At 35.5% G+C, this 23461-nt stretch overlaps 1 long non-coding RNA gene across 1 annotated transcript in view; it reads right to left on the bottom strand.

The window, feature by feature from the left end:
* Positions 1-14742: 14742 nt before the first annotated feature.
* The window catches only part of LOC124408215, a 139201-nt gene continuing 130482 nt past the window's right edge, over positions 14743-23461 (bottom strand). The window contains exon 3 of the long non-coding RNA XR_006929401.1: positions 14743-14801. This is a non-coding gene — a long non-coding RNA (uncharacterized LOC124408215). The remainder of the gene's footprint in view (positions 14802-23461) is intronic.

Here is a 23461-nt window from a genome sequence, read left to right as displayed (position 1 = left end):
GATATCACTTTCCGCACGTGTTACATTCGCTATTTTTTGGAATACCTGTGAAGGAAAGTTTGATTTGAGAAATTACTGAATCGTGTAATCACAGCGCTCGTTTTGCTGATATTGCAATCTTCACACTTCTCGAATATCACCCACTTTCATGTTAATTTGTTTTATAATAATTTTATTTTATTAATGGTCTTCGAAGTAGTTTCTCGCGAATTTTACTACAATTTTCAAGTTATTGATTATTTATCAACAACTGATTGGATCAACTGAATTTGTTGGGTAAATCATTTTTTTCTCTTCGAATGTACATACATTCTGGTCCATGACTAGAATGAAATTGAAGTTTTCTTCCAAAGCGGCTGAATATCATGAGAAAAAGTATGTTATCAGGAGTGTTTCTCTTTTTTCAATACTGTGTCTACCTGGGCGCAATGCTCAAAACAATATTGTTTTCTATCAGGTATTCTTGAAATCATTGGTAATGTAAACACGTGCAGCCCTATGACATAATTAATATTTCTTAACGGTTTTTCGTAGCCTTCTTGATCGGTGTAACCTGCGAGAATATGTGCCACGTATTACTTAGGGGATTCGAGGAAAAAATATCAAACACCAATTGAAAAAAATCGAATGAATTTGAACGCCCATGTCCGTTGAGCTGCGCGTTCCTCCGTCGGTACAACAGCGGGCAGACGGTAAATGTGTTTGCGTAAGCTGTCCACGTAGCCGCATTGAGGTCTGCACGTCGCGTGTGCTATACAAACGTAATTACGCTACGGAGATGTAGGTATACTAGGCGATGCCTATGTTCGAGATTCGATCGCCACGTCAAGATCCGTGAGACGAGATGGCCTGGCAGGTACACCTTCATTGTGCTTGACACATTCAATTACCAACTCCACTCGATCAGAAGCTTCGAAAAGAAAAGAAAATGAGATCGAATAAAGAAAAAAATAACCTTTTCGCTGTCATGCGAAAAAGAGGGCATTGTGTGCCTGAGGTGTTGTTGACATACAAACTTTCCGCTTATTCTGGTGGTCATACTTAGAAGCAAAATTTGAAAAAGCGAAACAAGGGATTAGATACATCGGGTAAAGATTCAAAGAATTGAACTTCCTTGATCGTGACAAAATTAACAAAAAAAAAATGTCTGCGTATGAATTATTCGTTCATCAACGTAATGTAGTGAATGCAGCTTGAAAATATTTCGAAAAATTTCAATTTTACTTTTGAATGAATTGATTTTTATCAGGATCTAACTCCTTTCGGGAACTTTCGTCCATCATATGGAAACTGCCCGTTTGAATTTTCGTGATCATTGTCAAGAAAGAAGGTTGGGACGACGACCATACCATATATCTATCGTCACTATATTTTTTCGAAGAATTACGTGGTCAGTCATATCTGTTAAAATTGATATAGTTGTGCATGTTCCATTTAAAAGGACTCTCTTTGCATCTATCCAATGTGCGCTGCGAGGTAATTCCGCGTGTATTTGCTGAAAACTCCGCCAATATAAATTAATTGTAAGTTTGGTCGCGTACTGAGCATAAGATACATTGCCGAAGTCAAGTGCTCTTCGACGGGGAAACGCTTCGTCTTTTTCGGATAGAGTTCCAAAAACCCATACCGCTGATTAATTCGAAATTTCTTCTACCCACATGTATTTTGACTCACTATAGAATCCTTTGTAGTTAATTGTAATAGAAGAATTTGACTTTGATTTCATGTGAAAATTTAGGGTTCCTCGTTATGAAGATTAAATGAGTGAAAAAATGTTTGAAACAATTCTTGAATCTATTGGAAAAAATGCTTCGTATAATTCATGCACCCAAGATCCCACTGCCGTACCAATGAAAAATTTATCCTCGGTTGAGATGTCACGTTCTTCTTGCACAATCTGAGATGTCACGTTTTTCTCGCATAGTTTCAGATGTCACGTTCTTCCATACTGCCGTCGTATTGTAAACTGCACGAAGAAAGGCCCAGTACGTAGAATTACGCATCAAAAGCCCGATGTGTTAGCCCCAAGAAACACCCTTAGAAGTTTGAGCAGAATCCATGACTTGGAGGTCTGATAAGAGAAACGCCTTCTTCCTGTGCCCATATGCATCATTATTGGCAAAGGGCTCAAAGAGGGGCAAGAAATGTAAAAATTTCTCTAAAAAATAATGAGAAATTCGAGAAAGTTTCCATTTATTTTTCACTAACACTTGCAAACGAAACAGTTGTCACGTTTATAATATGTGACAAAATTAAGATATACTTTTAGTATACGAATGTGGTATTTTGGCACCTTACTGTTTCAGGAAATCGCAAACGAACATCCGTTGTATTCTATATTTGACGAAACTTTTCGACGGTAAGTTCTCACAACAAGACTTTGCTTTTGCGAACAGATGAGACATACATTACAGATACAGACGTCAAGCAGTCCATATATAGGGCATTCGTAGTACTACCTTGCAATGAGATTTTGTGGCTCAAGCGTTCGCTTCCGCGAACGTATACGGAATACATATATTTCACTCAAGTACCATGGTTGACAGAGAAATTCCATATGTGCAAATTATAAAATTGTCTAGTTTACAAATCACTTCCGGATGTGCTTTTCTTCATTCACGCGTAGTACCTACTTGCCACTTCCGGGATGAATACCAGTTCAAAGTGAATGAATGATGATTCATACAATGATGGCTCCCTTGATCGTATATGGTTGCAGGACAATGTAAATGAAGAAGTCTTACGAGGTGTGTTGATCGTATGAAATTCATTCGTACTTTGGTTCTTCATCATTTTCACTTTTTTCGGTCAGAAACTTCATTGTCTTGACACTTCTTCATTCAGGAGATTGCTTCGTCCGATCACTTCTTCGCCTGGAATTTTACCGTCGGGGATACTTCTTCATCTGAACATATGTTCTATCGGACGTTCCTACGTCTCGGAAAATTGATTTCCCAGTATATACACAAAGGGAAGATTAGGGCAAAATAAGTACCTCGGCAGTGGTATCTCGAAAGTTAGAATTGAAGTAGTTTAGTAGAAGAAGTAGAATTAGGCTTGAAGTAGTTTTGTGTCACCCCGAAAGAATAGAATGAGTAGGTGGAGCACAAATATGCAAAAGACCAAAAACTCGAAGGTATGAAATCCCGAGAATCAAATTACCGACATCAGTTACAAACATAGAAAGATTATAAATAAGGAAAGTTGTCTTGTGGAATAATAAAAGTTGAAAACGCAAAAACGTAGAAATAAATTTAAACCGAAATTTTCTTTTTTTTGACAATGGGAAAGATTACGAAGTGCAAAATATTGGATTTCGAAAATACCGAAAAGTCAAAAAGTCGACTTTTTAAATGTGAGATTCGGGTCTCTTTCGGAAATTGACGAATCCGAATTCTCAATTCATCCATAACGACTGACCAAGGACTCGAAAGGTCGAAATCTCGAAACCCACGTCAGAAACACATTTATTCTTTCCAACGTCATCAGTTGCAGCTAATAGACAGGGGACAGAATGGTACACGATTTGATGTAATAATTTCTTGAATAAATTAAACTTATGGGAAAAAAGGTTTACCGATTCAATGTTATTGAAAATATGTTACTTATTCCTTTGCGTTTTTTTTTGTCTTTGATGACACAGGCGATTGTGTAATACAATGAGATAATCTTGATAAAGCTATCATCGAGTTGACACATGTCAGAAATTCCGAATTTTCAAGAGATTCGGTGCTTTTGGCTTTCGGCATTTCGTCCTTTCGGGATTATGGTGCTTCTGCATTTTGCGGATCGAAGTTTTGTTCCTTCTAGGCTTTAATTTTTGATAAATGATTTCTTTGGTATTTCGACTGTTCGAAGTATTGGCCATTTTCAATTTTTCAAGATTTGCATCTTCACAATTTGTGCTTTGTTCATTCGGAATGCAGACTATTTTGAAAATACTTTTTCGGATAAAAGAGCGTTCGGTTAAATGAACTAAGCTAATTGAAAACAATTATTGTACTGGGTGATTTATAGAAAATCCCCATTTTGGTACACTGATCATTCGTTATTATGAAATTCGTAACTCGAAAATTTTGGGTATTCGACTAGTCGACTTTTTGATCTTTCAGGATTTTAACCTCCACCCAAATAAGTTAGGCTTTGGATGATCTGTGCCTCGAAAGGCTAGAATAATTCAAGCTTTTAGTGATCTCTGAAACTCTGACAGTTGGAATAAGTTGGGTTTATGGTGACCTGAGGCATATCTGAAACCGCAATATTGAACTACCTCATAAAAAATAAGGTAAATGTGGCAGGTGGGGATAAAAATGTAGAAATATTAGAAACAAAGCAGGTCAACATATCGAATTTCTTTGTATTCTGTTTTGTTTTTGATATGTAGGAACGCCTGACAATGAAACGTCTGGTCAAAGAAGTGTCTTAGACGAAAAATATCCAGACGGAGATGTGTTTAGACGAAAACGCGTCCAGGACTATTGTCCTTGACGACGAAGTGTCCGGATGGAAAACGAGCGACTAACAAGTAGGGTGCGAATAAGTTTCATATGATGAAATGCCGAGTAACTTTTAAAACTAGACGCAAATTCAAAATTTGTTTTTTTGTAATAATATGCATTTCAGTTTTTCTTCTCTATATTCCGACTGTGTATTAGTGGGTCAGACTATCAACGGGAATTATGAGCCCATAATATATTGATATAACAGATTTTTTTTTAATATGCTATTTTGGATGGTCGAAAATGCGGTTTGGCTGGAACAAGTTGCCGTTTTACGGAAAAATAGTCTCTCGGAAGATTGAAAAACAAATTTAAATTTCTGGATTAGAACTTCTCGGGAGATAATGGAAGTTATGAAACTGACTTCCTAGATTCACTGTTATCTCTCTAAAGAAACTTTGTTCGTACCATTGAACTTGGAATGGGTTCCTTTATCCAACCTTAAGGTACTTATAAAGACGCGTTGTACACCTCGAAATACGCGGGGATGCAAAACTCCTATGCCGCTTGAGCGATCAGAATGAAACTTAGGCAGTTAATGCCTTATTTGGCAAAAAGTGGAGCGTCTATTTAGTTTTTCAAATTTTGGAAAAAAAATTTACAGATTGGTTACCACCCACAGAAATTGGCCAAATTTACACAGTTGCACTGAATGGATCGAACTATCCGGCATGATGCTACTCAGCGGTGATGAAACACACATTTTGAGCCCAGTTCCATGAAATTCGATGGTGAAATGACGAAATGGCAGCTGATCTGGTTTTCGATTACGAAGAATACCGAATTCTCATTTTGGCGACATTTATTACCGATCTTTCACGCATGCTGGTAATTTTTTACCGACATTATACGCATGCATTACCGGCATGCGCGTAATGTCGGTAACAAATGTCGCCAAAATGAGATTTCGGTGTACTTCGTAATCGAAAACCAGATCAGCTGCCATTTCGTCATTTCACCATCGAATCTCATGGAACTGGCCTCAAAATGTGTGTTTTATCACCGCCGAGTGGCATCATACCGGATAGTTCAATCCATTCAGTGCAACTGTGAAAATTTGACCAATTTCTGTGGGTGGTAACCAATCTGTAAAATTTTTTTCCAAATTTTGAAAAAGTAAAAAAACGCTCCACTTTTTTTCCAAAATAAGGCATTAACTGCCCAAGTTTCACTCTGATCACTTGAGCAGTATAGGAGTTTTGCATCCCCGCGTTTTCGAGGTGTACAACGCGTCTTTATAAGCACCTTAATGCGCAAGTTGAGACGAAGAAGTGATGTGAAATATTGCGAAGAGGGGAAAATGAATGAATAAATTCAGATTTATTCCAGTTTACGATCTAGTAGGACTAAACTTCCTTAATTGTCCTCTATGGACTTGCTAACTGTACAGACAGGAGAGTCAAAGTCAGGTTCACCTACCTCGATTAAATTTGTATAAGAGTTCGTTAAAGCATTCAATTACTCCCTAAAACTCTAACCACCGTACATCCTGAATATATCAGCAACATGTGACGGCAAGTTTTGGAGGGTAATTTAATTCACCGATCGTTCACATAGAGCTTCCAGTATATCTTGCTTCGGTGTACTTAACTAAATTAACGTGCTCTTACGCTTATGTAAGTAATGATGTCCTCCATTTGTTGTGGTTCTGAAAAAAAATAGATCTCAAATGTATTTGTGATATTTTTTTTTAAATGCAGGTGCTCGATTGGTTAGTTTAGTCATTTATTCTCCAAAACTGTGGCATCATTATTCTTCGTGAGATAAAATACAATTGAAGGATCGCAGAGTCCAGAGGTCGTTTTCAAAAGAACTGAACTTTTCGGAATAGCAAAGAAACATTGGCATTCCCGCAAATGTATACCGAATCCTTTGAAAAATAGGGTTTGTATCACTTGGTAAACTGGACTAAATAGCGGAATAAATTCTTAAAAATTGATCTTTTTCAGAATGGTGACACACTGTTAAAAATGTTCGTAAATTTATTACACATTTACTGCACAAAAGTGTAGGTGAAAAAAAAATTTGATGCTTTAAACTGAATTACTAAACTTTCTCATTGAATTTGCAATTAAATTTCCTAATTTTGTTCAAACTTAGTTGGAGAAACGCAAAAGCGTATTTTGAATTCACTAAATTATATGGCGAAATGTATTATATTTGTAAATTTACTATACATAATGCTGAATTTACTGAATAAAAGGATAATTACGATTAATTCATTCAAGACAAGTAAAAATTGGTAAACAGTTAGAAATGGAGTCTGGCGCTCCTATCAAGGACATGCGCACGAGAATTTGAAAGCATGGAGCCTGAAGAATAGTTTTTTAATAAAAAGTGAAAAAATTAAAGTAAAACGAATCAGTAAAAATAGAGTTTAGAAATTTTTATCGCGTGGCTCTTTAGTTCTTCTGCAAATTGTGCTATAAATTGTTTCCACATTCTACAAACTGTAACAGAACGCATATAAGATAATATTCATTGGTTCTCCTTGATCTGATTCCCAAAAAAATATGAGATCCACGTTATCACTTCAACTCATGGAAATTAAAAAAAAATTTTTGGTACAAGAGTTTAGTGCTATTTATCTGCTAATCTCAAGTCCAAAGATAAAAAATGCAATTTAATACCTTCCATAGGTATCATCAAAAAGAAATTTTTTTTCTCAAAAACTATTTGACCTATTTTTTCACCTGATTTGGGGCTGCACACACGATGACACTGGTTCTAGAACGACTAATTTTTCGGCCGGTACTTCGAAGGCTAGAACGAGTTAGACCATAGGTTTCACATATTTTGCAAAAAAAAAACGTTCAAATCAACGTGCTAGATAAAAAAGAAACAGACGAACAAACATCTGTATGACAAAATGCTTTGGATGAAGAAGTTTCTCGGTCGATAAAGTATTCGGACGAAGGAACGGAAGACAAGTAAGTGGAGTGCGGATCAGTGACATACGATAAAATATCTGATCAGCGGTTGGGTCCAGATTTCCCATGTGATGTGCAAAATCTTGAGGTGATTCAATTTATATGTTTACAAACCATACACCCACAGCTTCACCTGCATCAAAGTTGGGGTTTCTCATCGAGAGACTCACGGTAATACATGCAGTAAACTGTTCAGCCACCCAGTAGTGCTGCGATCATGGTGATACTGTGTAACGCCAAAGGCTATTCGAATTGATAACAAATTTTTGTTTATTTCGTTTCAGCATCTCGACCACTGCAGTCTCGTAAATTTTCACTACGCCAACCCTTCGTAATTTAATAATGTACGCGGATTTCATAACAAAAACTGACAATAACGCACATTGATATACATGTTTTCACTGGCCTAGACTGTGTAGCATACCAATATTTTCACCACCGCATTGTTGTTCCATACTTCAGCGATTCCTCTGCCCCTGGTATCCGGATTTTCAACAAAAATCTTCATCCAATTTTGGCAACAGGCGCTAATACTAGAGTATAGGCCTGATTGATCTCCTATATTCTACTCGATCTGATGGATAGGATCGCTTAGATGTGCCGCATAGATATGCATACTGTAATGGATCTACCAAGAACTTCGAAGAACGTCACTTCAACATAGGATTCAAGTCACAAACTTAGAGTCACCCGTTTAGTATTTTGTTAGCTGTCATTTATATGCAACAACGGTTGTACTGGTAAAGTCAACACAATGAACAGGGGTTAGCCAAACTCATGGATAATAGAAAAACAGCAGCTCGAAACAGGCTGCGAGGTTCCCCTTCTCTGCGAATACACATGCGCACTAGTCAAATCTTGTCTTTTCGAAAAATACAAAATGGCGAGTACCGTTGCTTTAAAAAAATATTGTCAGGAGTAATTTGAGTATTATTTTCTTGTAAAGAATCCTTCAGTGCCCGGTGTTTCGCGCGTAATGGGTCACCCTGTATAATAGTGTATATTATCCGAGTAATAAATTAGAAGCACCAAGGAATAAAATGTGTTACAATATATGTGCATAAAGAAAAAACTCGATGCGAATTGGTTCGATCATGTTCGGAAAAGGTAAAGAAAAAATGGTTTTCCGTAGATATCTAGCGCATGCATTAATCCTATGAAGAAAATAACGAAGTTAAGAACTGAAGCTTATTAAATTCTGTGCAAAAAACATTTTGTAGACTTTTCTTCTTTAGGCAAACGTTTCAGAGCAGGTGCCATGCAAACATAAACGAAATTTGAGCTACACGTCTTTGAACGCAGTAAATGGAGGGTTTGGCTTGAGCGCTGTAGCAATTGAGCTGGTAATCGAATTTCTAATTTTCATCATAGTCTTTTATAGGAAAAAGAACAAACCAAACGTTACTCTTTGTACGATCTGGATACATACAAGAACCTGAGAGTTGTAAGTGATTGAAGTTCGCAAATTTGAAATTTGCAACCTAGAATTTTCTTCTTTTTCGGAGCAGGCTAAAAGTACCTTCGGAATCCAATATAAAAAATTCTTTGCACGTTCGTAATATTGCTGCAGCCTGCTGAACGTATTAATTTCTAGAACTGTGATTTATATACTTACAATTAATTGGATTAGTACATCGCCGATACCTTTTTCTGCCGCTGTATAGTTTGAACTTCAACAAAGTGTGGTGCTGGAAGAAATTGACTTTAACGACGAATTAAAAGGACATCCTGCGAGCAACTCGAGCATAGAGGAGTCGGAAACCACTCCTCGATCAAGGAATGGCACTGACTCTAAAGACGCTGAGGCAACTCCTAGTCGAGCCATGATGTCAATAGCTGCCATACCTACAGATGTAGCAACATCTAATGAACCACGAAGCATCAACCAAAAGTGTAGAGCCGTAGAATAGCTATTTATGTGGCATGCCCGTAAACCGCTTGTTTCTTTAGCAAGGATAAAGATTTCAGGACGAGCCGAAGGCGAGCCGGAATCGAGTACTGAAATTATCCGAGCCAAAAAACGGTTTACGGGCATGCCACATTCAATATTTTTTACGGTATGGGTATTGAAAAGCAAAACGAAGAGTGAGGTTATGTCGCGATCTGTTCGACGAAGCTACTTTATTCGGCATTTTGGGATGCGCACTTTGAACTGCGCATCAAAACTGCGGAATAAAGACTTTATTCCGCAACTTTGTTCGCTGCCGTATAGAGCGTCACTTTACGGAACGAAAACTTCCACAAAAAGTCGACTTTTCAATGCCCATGCCGTAGAAATAGAACTAAGATCTATACTTGAAGAGCATCCTCTAGGACGATTCTTACTGATAAATACAAGCAAGAATTGAGTTCGGTAAGCCGATCGTACTTGTGCGTCCTGCGTAAGTATATGTGTAAGAAGTGGCTCAAAATTATTTTCTACTGTTAATGCTATACTTTTTCATAATTATAATATATCGCTTATCTTGTGTGAGAGAACCGAATAAACGTTATTCTTTGAGAAAAATAATAACAATTTATTGCAAAACTGAACAATCTTTCCTTCTGATCCACGATTCCGTTGCAGTCTATGATATACAAATTTGAATTAAGTTAGAACGTAAATTCTCTTGATCGTTCATTATTTAAAGATAACTGCATACGGTACTGATAGAATAGCACAATTTATTAACTGTATAAGTCTTCGATTCATTGAGAATTTATCATAGTTGAACTTCTTGATCGTTCAGTTTATACAACTGGTCCGGTTTAAAGAGAAATACAAATTTTTTTACCGACATTACATGCATGCATTACCGGCATGCGCGTAATGTCGGTAACAAATGTCGCCAAAATGAGATTTCGGTGTACTTCGTAATCGAAAACCAGATAAGCTGCCATTTCGTCGTTTCACCATCAAATCTCATGGGACTGGGCTCAAAATGTGTGTTTCATCACCACCGAGTGGCATCATACCGGATAGGTCGATCCATTCAGTGCAACTGGGAAAATTTGGCCAATTTCTGTGAGTGGTAACCAATCTGTAGAATTTTTTTCAAAACTTTGAAAAACTAAAAAGACGCTAGACTTTTTGCCAAAATAAGGCATCAACTGCCCAAGTTTCACTCTGATCGCTCAAGCGGTATAGGAATTTTGCATCCCCGCGTTTTCAAGGTGTACAACAGATCTTTATAAGCACCTCAACAATCTACTAACCCACGATCATATTGAATTCGGGTAGCAGGAGTTTCGTAAAAGTAATCCCTTGCAATGGTCGGTTATTCTGATTGGGAATGCGGGTCGGAAAAGATTATAACGTAAAATAACAAAACGTCAATTACCTAAGTATTATACATTCAGTTTGTGAATTCATACACTGAGGATTGCAAGCAGCAAATTAATCGGTTCGTTAAGCTGCCGCAGCTGACCAATTCGACCAAACTCAACCATTTTATCAACGTTATATAAATTGGACAAAATGAATCAACGATGAAAGAGCGATGAGCTGTGCCGACATATACCTGTATAAATTTACACTCGAAAAAACAGTTCCGGAATTGCATTTGCCAAATTCTGCAACTTTAAAATTCATGTAAATTTATGTTCTCACGGCTCGCCTCTTTTCGCCTTTGCTCTGCACAATTTTTCTCTCCTCTTTGGAATTCACTAATGGATCTGTATGTTGGTATCCTTTTATTGACTTTGAAAGCTCTTTCTATCCCCGCATAACTAAGGTATGAGTATAGACATAGAGTGCTCAATTTTCTTCGATGGCTGAGAAGTTGCAAGTACCTGGTACGAAAGCGACAAAAATTCATCTGCGTAGATACTTTGACGTAAAAATTGACCAATTTTTAATCCGAAATCTAGCCACGATCAAAATCACGAGTGTGGTTGGAAAACTGTTACAAACGAAAAAAAAAGAAGTCAACAATAACTTCGTCGAAAACATTAAGCAGCCGTGACTCGAATTAAATGAAATAACAATTGAAGCATTCATCCCCTAATTAATTACAAATTCTCGATAGTATGACGACGTTTATAAGTCATTTGTTCCTTGTGCTTTGAAAAGCAGAGCCATTGGTGGCCGGAGAATGCATGTTATTGATTCAGTCACATCATTCAATACTACAAAACAAAAAAAATATATACATATATGCATATATATACATTAGGGTGGTCGTTAAATAGTTTTGTTTTTGGAATTTCAATGTTGGATGATCGTAGATCGACTTTAAATATAAAAAAAAAATCTCTAATTTTTTCAGATTTTTCTTTCGAGCCCAAAGTCTCTTGCTGGCCTTTTTTGTTGTACTTAATTGAGCATTAGAATGGAATTCCTCGTAAATCTTCTTTCTATACCATGAAAATTAATGAAGATTAAAAAAAAAGTATAAATTAGGACGTTACATAGCTTGAAAAATGATTGAAAAATAATATGCTAAATTAAAACACCCACGACTCATGTGAATCATATGATCTACAGGGCTGAGAATAAAAATCTAAAAAAATTAGAGAGCGATTTTTTCTACATTTGTAGCCAATTTTTGATAGTCCAATATGATCTTCCATTTAACGACCACCCTAATATACATAATGAAAACGACATTTTGATACACGATAAAAGAGAAAACGTTATGGCAAAAACAAATTCACTTATATGATAGTGTATATACATATAATATACCCGATTATATTACAGTGAATCTATTGAAATTATTACGAACGTAGACTGAACAATACGAAGAATGGATTTGATCGGTTGAATAGGAGATTATTGGTTTTGCATTAGCGGAAAATAAACACGTACCAACACAGTATGTATATACATGAATTATATTTTTCCTCGTTATATATTCGAAACACAACGAGCTGCGCTAGTTAATTGCAAAATGGTAGCGATCCATTAATTATGTAGCTCACGTCAGCAGAAGAAGGTAACATAATTAATTTATTTTGCGAGCTTAACGGGCAGAAGTGTAATTTTTACGGTCGAGGGCAACGTGTATTATCCAGCAGAAGTCGTTACAAGCCAACGTGAATGTATTATTCTTTACTGAATATACGAAAGGCAGAGACGAGAAAAAAAGTCCCGAAGAGAATTGAAAAAATATCTACTACTTAATGAAAAATTGCCAACTAGCTCAAAAATCAATTTCTTTCTACAAATTATTGTACTTGATGATGCGAGACTATAAAATGCTAAAAAATGTGCAGATCTTAGAAATCGGATGTCTCATCTAAAATTACGTGTTAGCATATTTCGAAAAAATAGGAATAAGGTATCGAGAGAAGTTTCAGTCGAGAGTTCGATGATTTCAATATAGACACAAATTAGCAGTGCTAGTTTGACTGCAATTTTTCACTATTTATCACTTATGTAGTGAAAAGAAAGGTACTGTTTTGAATAAAAAATGATTCTCGATTTTTTTTACATTTCCCTACGTTTCATGACTTACAGAAACGAGAAATAAAAGTTCTTAGGGACTCGATTGTCTGCGGAATGGCCATAGCTGGAAATCCAAGATTTTCAAGATTACTTAGTTAATATCAAAGTGGAAGCTTTCCATTTTTGGCTATCCCAACTTCCGGTTGTTTATTCTGCGGTGAATATCTCCTGGCAGCCAAATCACGAAAAGTCCCAAGCAAGCTTGTTTGTCACTTTCTATAGTTTTCTATAAAATTTATAAATGGCTAAAGTTGAGCCAAAGTCACCTGTATTTAAAGTTTATCGCTACGATTATTTTTGTCACTATGACTGCGGTCGTAGGTGGAATTCAATTTCCTGTGTTTTGATGTATTTTGGAACTCTCAAAGTTCTTCTCTAATCCTCAAAGACATGTGCAATTTTTTTCTTGACTATATTTTTAGGTTCCAATGAAATAAAATACATAATTCCTGTTCCAACGAAATAGTCACGGCTAAGATTTTCCAAAATGATCACCATCTTCATACTTCACTTATATTTCAGAATGTCTTAATGGATTATTATTTGAGAGATACCACCTCGTACATATCAGCTATGGAAGACCTGCTTCGAAGGCGATTCATCTGATCAAAAAAGTTTCAGAGTGTTACATGCTTTTAGAAGATACATACCTACACATAAATCAATTTTTCCTGTACGTTATGCAGCTGTATAGGTATAAGGATGCCTATGTGGTGCATAATGCGGGAGAATTATTCAAGAGAGTGGCAAAATATTATTTGTAAAATAAATTGCGTTATTTTTCTCCTGAAGTAAAATATTTCGCAACCCGGGCCACCGCAAGGGTGGCACTTCAATTTTTTATGAAAAATATCATTGGATATTGGAGGACGTGGACATTGAATTTATGACGCATGGAAGGAGTACGTGTGCCTAGAAGACCGTAACTAAAGTAGACATCAGGAATTGTACTAAAATACATTGTGTTTGTAAATCACCGGATTTATGTATATGGGGCGTTCCACGCCAAATTGGACGGTTTAAAAATTTTGATTTTTGATTTCCTCAATTTGTTGATATTTTTTAGTACCCCTCAAAAGAGCCTTTCTGGTAAATTTTGAGATGTATGTGATTACTTGTTAAAAAAATATCAAATTTAAAAAAATCGCTCTTTTTTGGTTTCTTGTTCGTAACTTTCTTAACAATGGTACAAATTGAAGCTTTTTTTTTAAATCTTTGTTTTTAGATGGCCTTTACAGAAAAAAATACAAAAAGAATATGCAGTGTTTTTGATTAAAATTTTTGATTTTGAAATTTTAAATCGTGTTTTTAAAAGTGAGTACATCTTTCGAATTTTTCTAAAATTTGATATTTTTATAACAGGTAATCAAAAAATATTGGAATTTAACAGAAAGGCTCTTTTGAGGGGTATTAAAAAATGTAAAAAAATTGAGGAAATCAAAAAACAAAATTTTCCAAACCATCCGATTTGGCATGGAACGTCTCATATATTCCCGATCATCTCTTAATCGTCATTAGTTTAGTGACTTATTTTCCGATTTTCAAAAATATGATCCCTGTTAAAGGTGACTTTTTTTTAAGTCCATTTTGATCGTTTTCCTGCCTAAAAGAGCCTTTGCAGTAAGAACGAAATATAAAATATGTTGCATGGCAAAGTTCAGTTATGAAAAATGTTTTTTGCTATCAAAAACTTTGCTGCATGGACTTACCTGATCTTTAATATGCTTATTAAGGTTCATTATTTGATATCAACGTTACTATACCTGATTGAAATTTTCTACAACTAGTATTTTGTGAATGAATGTATCCTATTTTTGTGCTCCGGTAGATTTATTTCTGTATTAATTGAAAATAAAAATATCATTATATAACGATTTATAAACTAACCTTTATTAGGGATCAATTTCAATTTTTATCCGGTCGCCTTCCAAAACGATTTCGAACCTGCAAAAGAAGAAAATCTACATTATATCTCAACTTATGTATTAAGTGGAAAGGGAATGCCTGTAAGCATTAATTTTTCTTCATTTAAGTAAAATTAGTTTTTTATGGCTAAGTGAAGAGAATATTATTACATATATTTCTCTCCTTTCATGATTAAACGCGTCGTTCGAGGACTTTATTTAGAATGTGGGTTTGAAGATTGATCGTTTAAGCTTCATTTCAATACAATTAGTGAACGGAAAGCCGATGTATAACAATAATTTGTGGTATTTCAAGTGCTCAATTCAGTTAAGAACTTTTGACTCCTCCTTCAGCTCACAGATGTAAAACATTTTTGCTCAAATGTTGTACGAGCATAAAGATAATATGGGAAGGCATCGCTCTATGCAGAAGTTACTAGTCTAGCTAAGAATCTATCTATATTTTGTCTATGATGCATGGAATTTGCATATACGGATAAAAATGACGTAAAAATTCGCTCAATCCAAGCGAAACTTACATTGCCTTAACAATGTTGTAATTTGGTACATGACAAAATTTCGTTAATAATTCATCAGCTGCGTGACACGTGATATGAACGGATGAAAAAAAAATCCGAGCCAGTTCTTAAAAGTTTGTAAATTTAAGAAAGAATCATAAACCAATAAATAAAATTTACGTCGATTTATATCCGCAATGCATACCTAAATATTAGTAAAAAATGTAATTCATTATTACGTCTAACCGTCTGCTGAGTATTTCCAGCTTGACGTAACAAAATGTGTAATCTGCAGAACAGCATGCTTCGTGGGATGTATTTTTATTTTTGACTCACTAATTATTACACGGCGAGACAGTGAGAGGGTAATTAATTAGAGAATCGTAGCGCTATATGAGTTTGTGGTTCTCGTACAAAGGACACAAACGAAGATTATGTGTCACATCCCTAATGTCTTCTGCCCCTAGATATTAGGTACATTCTAAATTGTGTTATACCTTCTCTTTATTATTTCATTTGTTCTGTTTTCTTCAACCGCTTGGGCGTTTGGCCGTTTTTTCTTCTTTCTTGTAAAACGAAATAATCTTGACATTTTTTAATCGAGATCGAGAAAAAATATTCGATTTCTTGGCCCACCCTACTACGCTGGACCCAGAAGGCAGGCGTAGTTCAGGGCGAATGACAAGGCCCAAAATATTATCTGTACATACTTGAAACTTCCTTATTGGCCTAATTTTGCTAAAAATGGAAGGAATCAACGTTATAAATCTGCACGCTAAAAAATAAATCCTTAAAAAGCAGTGTAGTAGTTCGTCAATAATCTTTTAACGAGACAGTTCGAAATCATCTCTTGAGCTGAGCAATTCTTCGTCGACCTTCTATCGGAGTAGTTCAAAAAATCTTTTAAGATCTTGACGAATTAAATAGCTTTGAAGAAATTCCATGCTTCAAATATTATTGAATAATATTATTTTTCATAACAATATTTAAACATTATAATTTTAATTCAGTTAAATTTTAATAAACCTAATCATTTTGTTTAATTTACATCGCGAGTTAACCTGATTAGTAACCTTTAACGTAAGTAGATCAATCTGAGTTACTTATCTAGATCTCTTTTACCTAATCCATCGACGCCTGTTTGGTCTTGGTGAATTATCTTTCTTTCTGCTGAACATCTTTCACAAAAACCCAATTTAGATGCCAAGAATTAAAAAAAAACGGAGGCAGAGCAGGTAGAAGGGTTAAATTTCGTAAACTTAAAATTTTATTCTTCAGTAAATAGAAGCCATTCAAGTCAAGGTTAAATCAGAACTTAATCAAGTATAAGGAAGGTTGAAAGTGCGGAGAATAACGATATATTCCGAAATGCTAGTAAGTAATTAATAGAAAATTTCGTTCATTCAGACAGAGATGATAACTTAGTTGCCGCCGCCAGAGCAATTGTGCATAAATAGTGTCACACAATTTTTAAACGGTGTGCTTTCAGACAAGATAGAGACAATTTCGCAATTTATTCCTTGTCCAATCTCCGCTGGACTCGCAGAGCCGCCCACACAGCCCGAGACAATCCAGATCGACTGAAGGTAAGTTAAAACTTTTATTTCAAAAACTCAACCAAGAGAGGAAAATTCCGCGTTCATCTCAGGTAAATCAAACCATTTTTCGAATTCGTGTCCACCATATTGAATCTGCCATTTTGAATTTTGAAAATCTCAGTTTTTTCCAACACAAAAGTGGGACGAAAATCTCATTTTTGCTTAACACTTAAGGGGTTAATTATTAGATAGATACTTCGGGTATCCACGTCGCAGAAGCTTTCGTCTTGTTGAGTTGAAGAGCAGCAGTTGCAGGTTGCTGTATCGTGGTTCGAGTGGCATTCACCGGGCTATTTGAAGATATTTTATTATATAATATATATTATATAATAATACTTGCAATATTTTGCCTCATGTGGTGAAGAGTAAGAATAGCTACTGTACATTTCAAACTGCTGTTAAGATGATAAATCACAAAAGGCAACAGATATTTATGTCAAGAAATAATCCTACGAAGGAGATGTGACTTGAGTCACCAAATATGTACGAAGCTCGAAGTACCAAAGCATCGCCGCACTGCTGGCGATAGTGAAGTTTGATTTATCTAACGGGCAAATTCCCTCCCGAGCGCCATTAGTGTCACACGTTTTTTCACCTAGACAGTATTTTCAAATTTACAGCAATTTTTAACTTTCACCAGACGAGGTAAAAGGTTGACGTGTGCATTGGTAAATTAATTCAAAGTGTTAAACTGAACTTGATATCGACCGACCTACGTATCATCAGTATGGCAATGCAGAAAAAATATTTAGTGCACGAATAAGATTTGAATGAAATTTTTCCACTGATTTGGAACTATTTTGGGAGGTAGCAAGATCGAAATTGAATTTGACGCCTACTAAGGACCAGCCTAGTATTGATGTATCTCTGCTATCGGAGATTCCATGAAAAGATATTCCACATTAAAATCCGAAGGTAACAGTTCGAGGAATGTTTTACAGGGTTGAATTAGCGTATTTTGACCTATTCTCAAGTAAGTAGAAAATCTAAAAACGGTAACGTTCCACCTCTTTTCATTCCGTCACAAATTTACCTTAGCGTGGCTCTTTTTTTTTTTGCCCTCCGGAGTTGGAACTTTATTATTGTAAAATTTTGTTCCCCGTGATGCAATTATACGTGTTACGAGCGTCAAAAACAGATTGACGGGTAGGTGAAATGTGGGCGTCACTCCGCTTACGCTCTTTTATCAAAAATCAATTTATAATACAGTATTTCACTTCACGTTTCTAAGGAAAGAACATTCATCACAAAAATTCATTTCTTTAGTTTCTTTTTAAGAAAATATCAGGATTCGAGGAAATCAGGAAATTCGTTCGACCTCTTTACAATGTCTTACAATTTTTCATCATGAGTAGTTGTCTGAGAATTCAGATATTTTCATCGAATCGTGATTTAGAGAGATCTGATCTTCGATTGCGAGCAACCAGCTTCGGGATCAGAAATCTATGGAGTACACATAACAGACGCGTGATATTATTAGTGTTAAACATGTACGAAAATGGGAAGCATGCAGAGAAGGTAAAACCAGCAAGCGTTTGAAATAAAAAACTGTTAAATATTTTTGAACGTGAAGCTCGCGGAAATATTGGGTCAAGACCGAGACAGATTAATGAATATTTAATTCACGGGTAAAGTGATGGCTGAATGTTATTTCAAAATTCATAATAACAAACTTGCATGAAAAAATTGAGGGACAAGATGTCCTCCTTTTGCTGAGTCACTGATAAAAAACAGTTTCTTGACGTTATTCAAGCGTCGGAAGGTTTTTGCGACGAAATTAATTTTAGTCAAAATGAAAGCTATATTATGTTCAAGAACATAATTTGATCGTTTATTTAAAAATATCGATAATGAAAATCAGAAGTACTGATATTGACTATGATATAAAAGTTACTGGTGTACTGGTATTAGGTCATGAAAACAGTTTGATTGAATTAAAAACATTATAACAGAGTATATTACTGCAAATTGTAAAGTAAGAGAATGTGAACCGCCGTTATTGGTGCAAAAAAAAATGAGACAGCCGTTCGAAGTGGCGAATCCTAGGCGATTGAATTTTACACGCACGCACATACAGGGTGTCCGGTATTTTGTCCTTGGAGAGCCTGGGAAAGTTTATTTTACCTACTTCAAGACCAAGAATGTGAATTTTCTTTGCTCTGCTACAATTTCAGGCGGGCAAACCCAACGTCAAATATTTTACCCTGCAGCAATGGAGGGTGGGTCATGCTTTAACGTGCAGGTGCCTAGCAGCAAGAATATCGTTTAGATTTTGCGTTTATGAATTAGGTATGAGTAGAGTGCTCGCAGGAATAAATTCATACGCGAAGTACATTTTCTTGAGGGATTCACATGGTGTCTGCATAGTCTTAAACTCAGACGGAGTTATCCACCTTAGCGGTTTTTCTGCGGACTAAAGCGACTGTCGCGACGGCATTTAAATCCTGAAAGTTTCAAAGTGGTTATAAAAATATTACCTTTAAGCCTCGATTCTGCGTTGGAGGGTGATAAATGACGATAAAAGTGTTTGGAAAGGAAGTTACTATGAAACTGAGCGTTGATTTAAATTTTTTTTACTGAAACATCTTGACAGTATTAACACAGAATTATCTTTCGAAAACTCAAAATTTCGTTTCAATTTTTGAAAGTTATCTGAAAAAGCATGCTGGAGTTTTTTTTAAAGCATATTCATACTGATGTGAATTATGTAAGTCCAATGGGACATTGTAACGTGACTCTAACAATAAATTCTATGTAGAAACTTCATGTTGAATGATGTGACTAAACCAGGTAATTTGATAGCGTTCCTAGATCCTCTATTCCAAAGGAAGATAACGAATAAATGGAAAAATAGGTACATACGTTGAGTACTTGAACTGTTTTTTCAAACTTGATGATAAATTTTACAGCGAAATTCTCGGAATATTATCAACATATAATATTATCAATATATAGCGACATCGCAGGATGGAAAGTCGAGAAATAATATCAATTAATCGTCAATCAAATCTGCTCAAGTTTTGAACTTTACGGGTATTCAGTCAAAAAAAAAAACAAAAAAACAAAACACATTCCATGGCGGCTAATCCTTATAATTACAATGAATTAAGTAACAAACAAGAAACAAAAAGAACTTTAGAAATACTTGTTATACTCTGGATTTTGGGCACCACTGAAGAAGATACAACTCTGGAGAAAAGGGTGCCTGCATTATTGGCTTTAGAATGAGAAATGTAAAAGTATGTGAACCAAGATAAAAAGAATCTCGGGATTCGCACTCGCTGAGGTTTCGTTGATGAAAAGCTTGGGATTTTCTGGGTAGAAAAGAAGCATGGGTTATACCGGCGGTTGAGTGAAGTACCGAAGAAGCCAGAGTGGCTCTATTTTGAACGTATTTTTAAGGTGAGTGCAATTACACGATAATATGTACGCTATGGAAGAACCACTAACAAGCAAAATTAGCGCGCATGTCGAAATGGTCTCGAACAGAATTAGACAAAGCGATGTACATTCATAAAAATTTCGAAAGTTCAACAGTGTATTTCAGTCGATTCGAATTTCAGAATGATTTAGTTCGTATATGTATACGCAGCATTAAATTATTATGACACAATAATTTAATGCTAGACGAGTCTGTGGATAATTTCAGTTTAAATTTTCAGACCTGATTCGTTATTAGTTTTTGCGGAAACAATCAAACAAAGTAAGCATAAGTTTTATGCACCACGTAAAAACTGGGAATCAATATTTTCCATACAGTGGATCGCTCTTAAAATTAGTGTAAAATATCGCAAGTTTAGAGAATCTGAGCGTTTTTTTATCTAAAGTTCGTCAATTTCGAGGACTTAAAAGTGTACGAATGCGCGAAAAATATATGACTTTTTATAGCCATAATCGGATTTCTTAACCTCAAAAATACTTGAAACACGTGCTTTTTTGCGAGAACAGCTGTCTTCTTGATTGTGTTTTTTTCTCTCTCTTTTACCAAGTTAGTAACTTACGAACCCCTAGTAAAAGAATTGAGAAATGTGTGCAAGTGACATGAGAAAATATTTGTTCTCAGATTTGCAAAGCTTTACCTTTTACGGTCGAATGCCACAGTCTACAATGCCAACGTTTTATCGTCAATTACCACCATCGTAATGTTTTCGGTAATTCACAGTTGGCTCAATTGTCGCATCCGACCATCGAGTAAATTAAATTTCCAACGTTGGTCCAGCATTGGGAATGATAACGTGGGGACGATGCTGGTCAGATTATTATGTCAAAGTGTACTGAATTCTCTAGCTACGAATGCCTTGTATCGTTGAATTTAGAAACAGGGTGTTCAGTTATTTGCGAAAACGTAATTCCCTGAGAATTCCAGGTTTTCCAGACAAGAATTATTATTTATCTAGGCTGCTCTCATGTACACAATAAGTGAAAAGTACAATAATTATACGAACAAGAATATTTTACATTTGACTAGAGCACAGCTCATTGTGAGGCGAATTTGTAAGAATTCGCTAGCAAGTACAATTTTTAAGAAATCAGTGCTTAGTTCATGACCGTTGCCTTGAAAGTTGAAGAAAAAATTTCTATTTCTCACCAAATGGTTTAATTTTTTATGAACCGGGAATGAAAATTAGTACGGATATTCCAAATACGACATGAAATTCCCTGAGATTTCCAGGTTTTTTTCTAGGGGATATCAAATTTCCTGAGAATTCCCTGATTCCATAATTTCCATGAATACTGCACAGCCTGAGAAATTCAACCTTTACCAAGAAATAATTCAGAATTCGCTGCACCGACCGAAGTGGAATAACTTGAGAGAAATTACACCAGTTACATTTGACTTGGGTAAAACGTTCTAAAAAATCTCAGTCGAACCCCTTTAATCTCCCGTTTTAATCGTTATTTAGAAAAGAATATCAAGTTTCTTAGTAAGACTTATAAATATATTTCAGTTTTCGATCCATACTCCTAATCGGTCTCTAATTAAGACACTCAACCGATTTTTGGAAGTAGTTTCCGATGAATAATACGTCTTTAATATTCATAAAAAATGGAGCCGTTGTCAGCCAAATAAAAAAAAATCAGTCAAATGACAAATCGAAATTGAATCATGTCAAGAAATTTGGTGGAATTGCGTGCCAAGTACATTAAAATAAATATTTATCACGAACTCGATCACATTTACAAACCGCAACAGGTCTCGCTCGAGGGGGGGGGGGGGGGGGGGGGGGGGGGGGGGAAGAAGCTATCAATCAATTATTTTTATTGTATTTCCAAGTGACATGGGAAAAACTTTTTTTTCTTAGTATATATTTTATTGTAAAAGTAATAATGCTAAAAAAAAAATTTGTAACTGTGAAGTTAGTTAGTCGGCAATAGTGCTGCTGTCTGGGCAAAAATTTACATAATCATACCACGCAATCTCGACGAATTGCACATCCTCGAAATCTAACCTTTTTTTGCATTCAGAGGAAGTGCAATTTGTCTAGATTTGCTGGTATCGTGATGTAAAATTTTTTACAGATAGTAGCACTAATGCTCCCTAAAACCTGGCAGTTACAAATTTTTTTAAATATTATTACTCTTGCAACAATATATATATATATATATATGTATGTATATTGAGGAAACAAGTTTTTCCCATGTTATTTCCATAAGAAACTTCGATCACAAATCGGACTAACCCAGAGTTGAGGTAGAAATCTGAAAAAATTAGGCAATTGTTTTCGAATTATTTGAAGTTGATTTTGGGTGTGGGGTGGTAAAAATTGGTCAACACCCTGAATAAGGGACACCCTAGTGATTACTGCCCGAGCGAAGAAATAATCTCCGACTTTATTCCGTCGATTGCCAAAAATTAATTTTACCAACAAAACCATTGAGCCCCCCCGTTCCTGTAGCAACTTCCGATTGTGCTGAATATGTGTTAATTGTTATGATATACTCGTTGAAACTTCGTGCAAATTAAGTAAATTGTTGGTTGCGAGGTGAAATTTTTTTAATGGAAAATATTAAATAAAAAATTTGTGTACATTTTTTTTTTTACTCTAAACAGCAATAAGGTTTTTCAAACATTTTTCACGATATATTATATTCAAAATTAACAGTCTGGATAGAAACTCTGCGCGGATTCGTGAGTAGTAAAAAGATCACGTCAATAAATATAAAAAGCACACATGCTCAAGTATTCACAGTCGAAACACCTTCAATTATATATATATATATATAACTTCTCTGCTCCGCTTTGCACTTTTAAGTACATTTCGACGATAACTGTTCGATATTATCTCCTTTAATCATTTTTCGGTATTCTATTTTACAACGTTTTTGGATTGAATTTTATTAGTTTCTATTGTCAATTTCGTGTATAGCTTGCCGATCACCATAACAAATGAACAGTTGTTTTCAATATTATTTGCAATTGCAATTTTTATGCATCTTTGCACAGATCAGTGATCTTTGCTTTATAATGTAGTTGCCTTTATGTCTATTGTTTTATAAAACGTGACATGTTTTCAGTTGTTTTCGCAGTACACGACGAAATGCGATGCTTGATGTAATAATGTGTTCTTCAATCGCGTTACTTT

The sequence above is a fragment of the Diprion similis genome, chromosome 7, assembly GCF_021155765.1.
Source record: "Diprion similis isolate iyDipSimi1 chromosome 7, iyDipSimi1.1, whole genome shotgun sequence".
NCBI classification, from domain to species: domain Eukaryota; kingdom Metazoa; phylum Arthropoda; class Insecta; order Hymenoptera; family Diprionidae; genus Diprion; species Diprion similis.
Note: the sequence above shows the minus strand (reverse complement) of the source record. Positions and strands in the feature narration are given on the sequence as shown.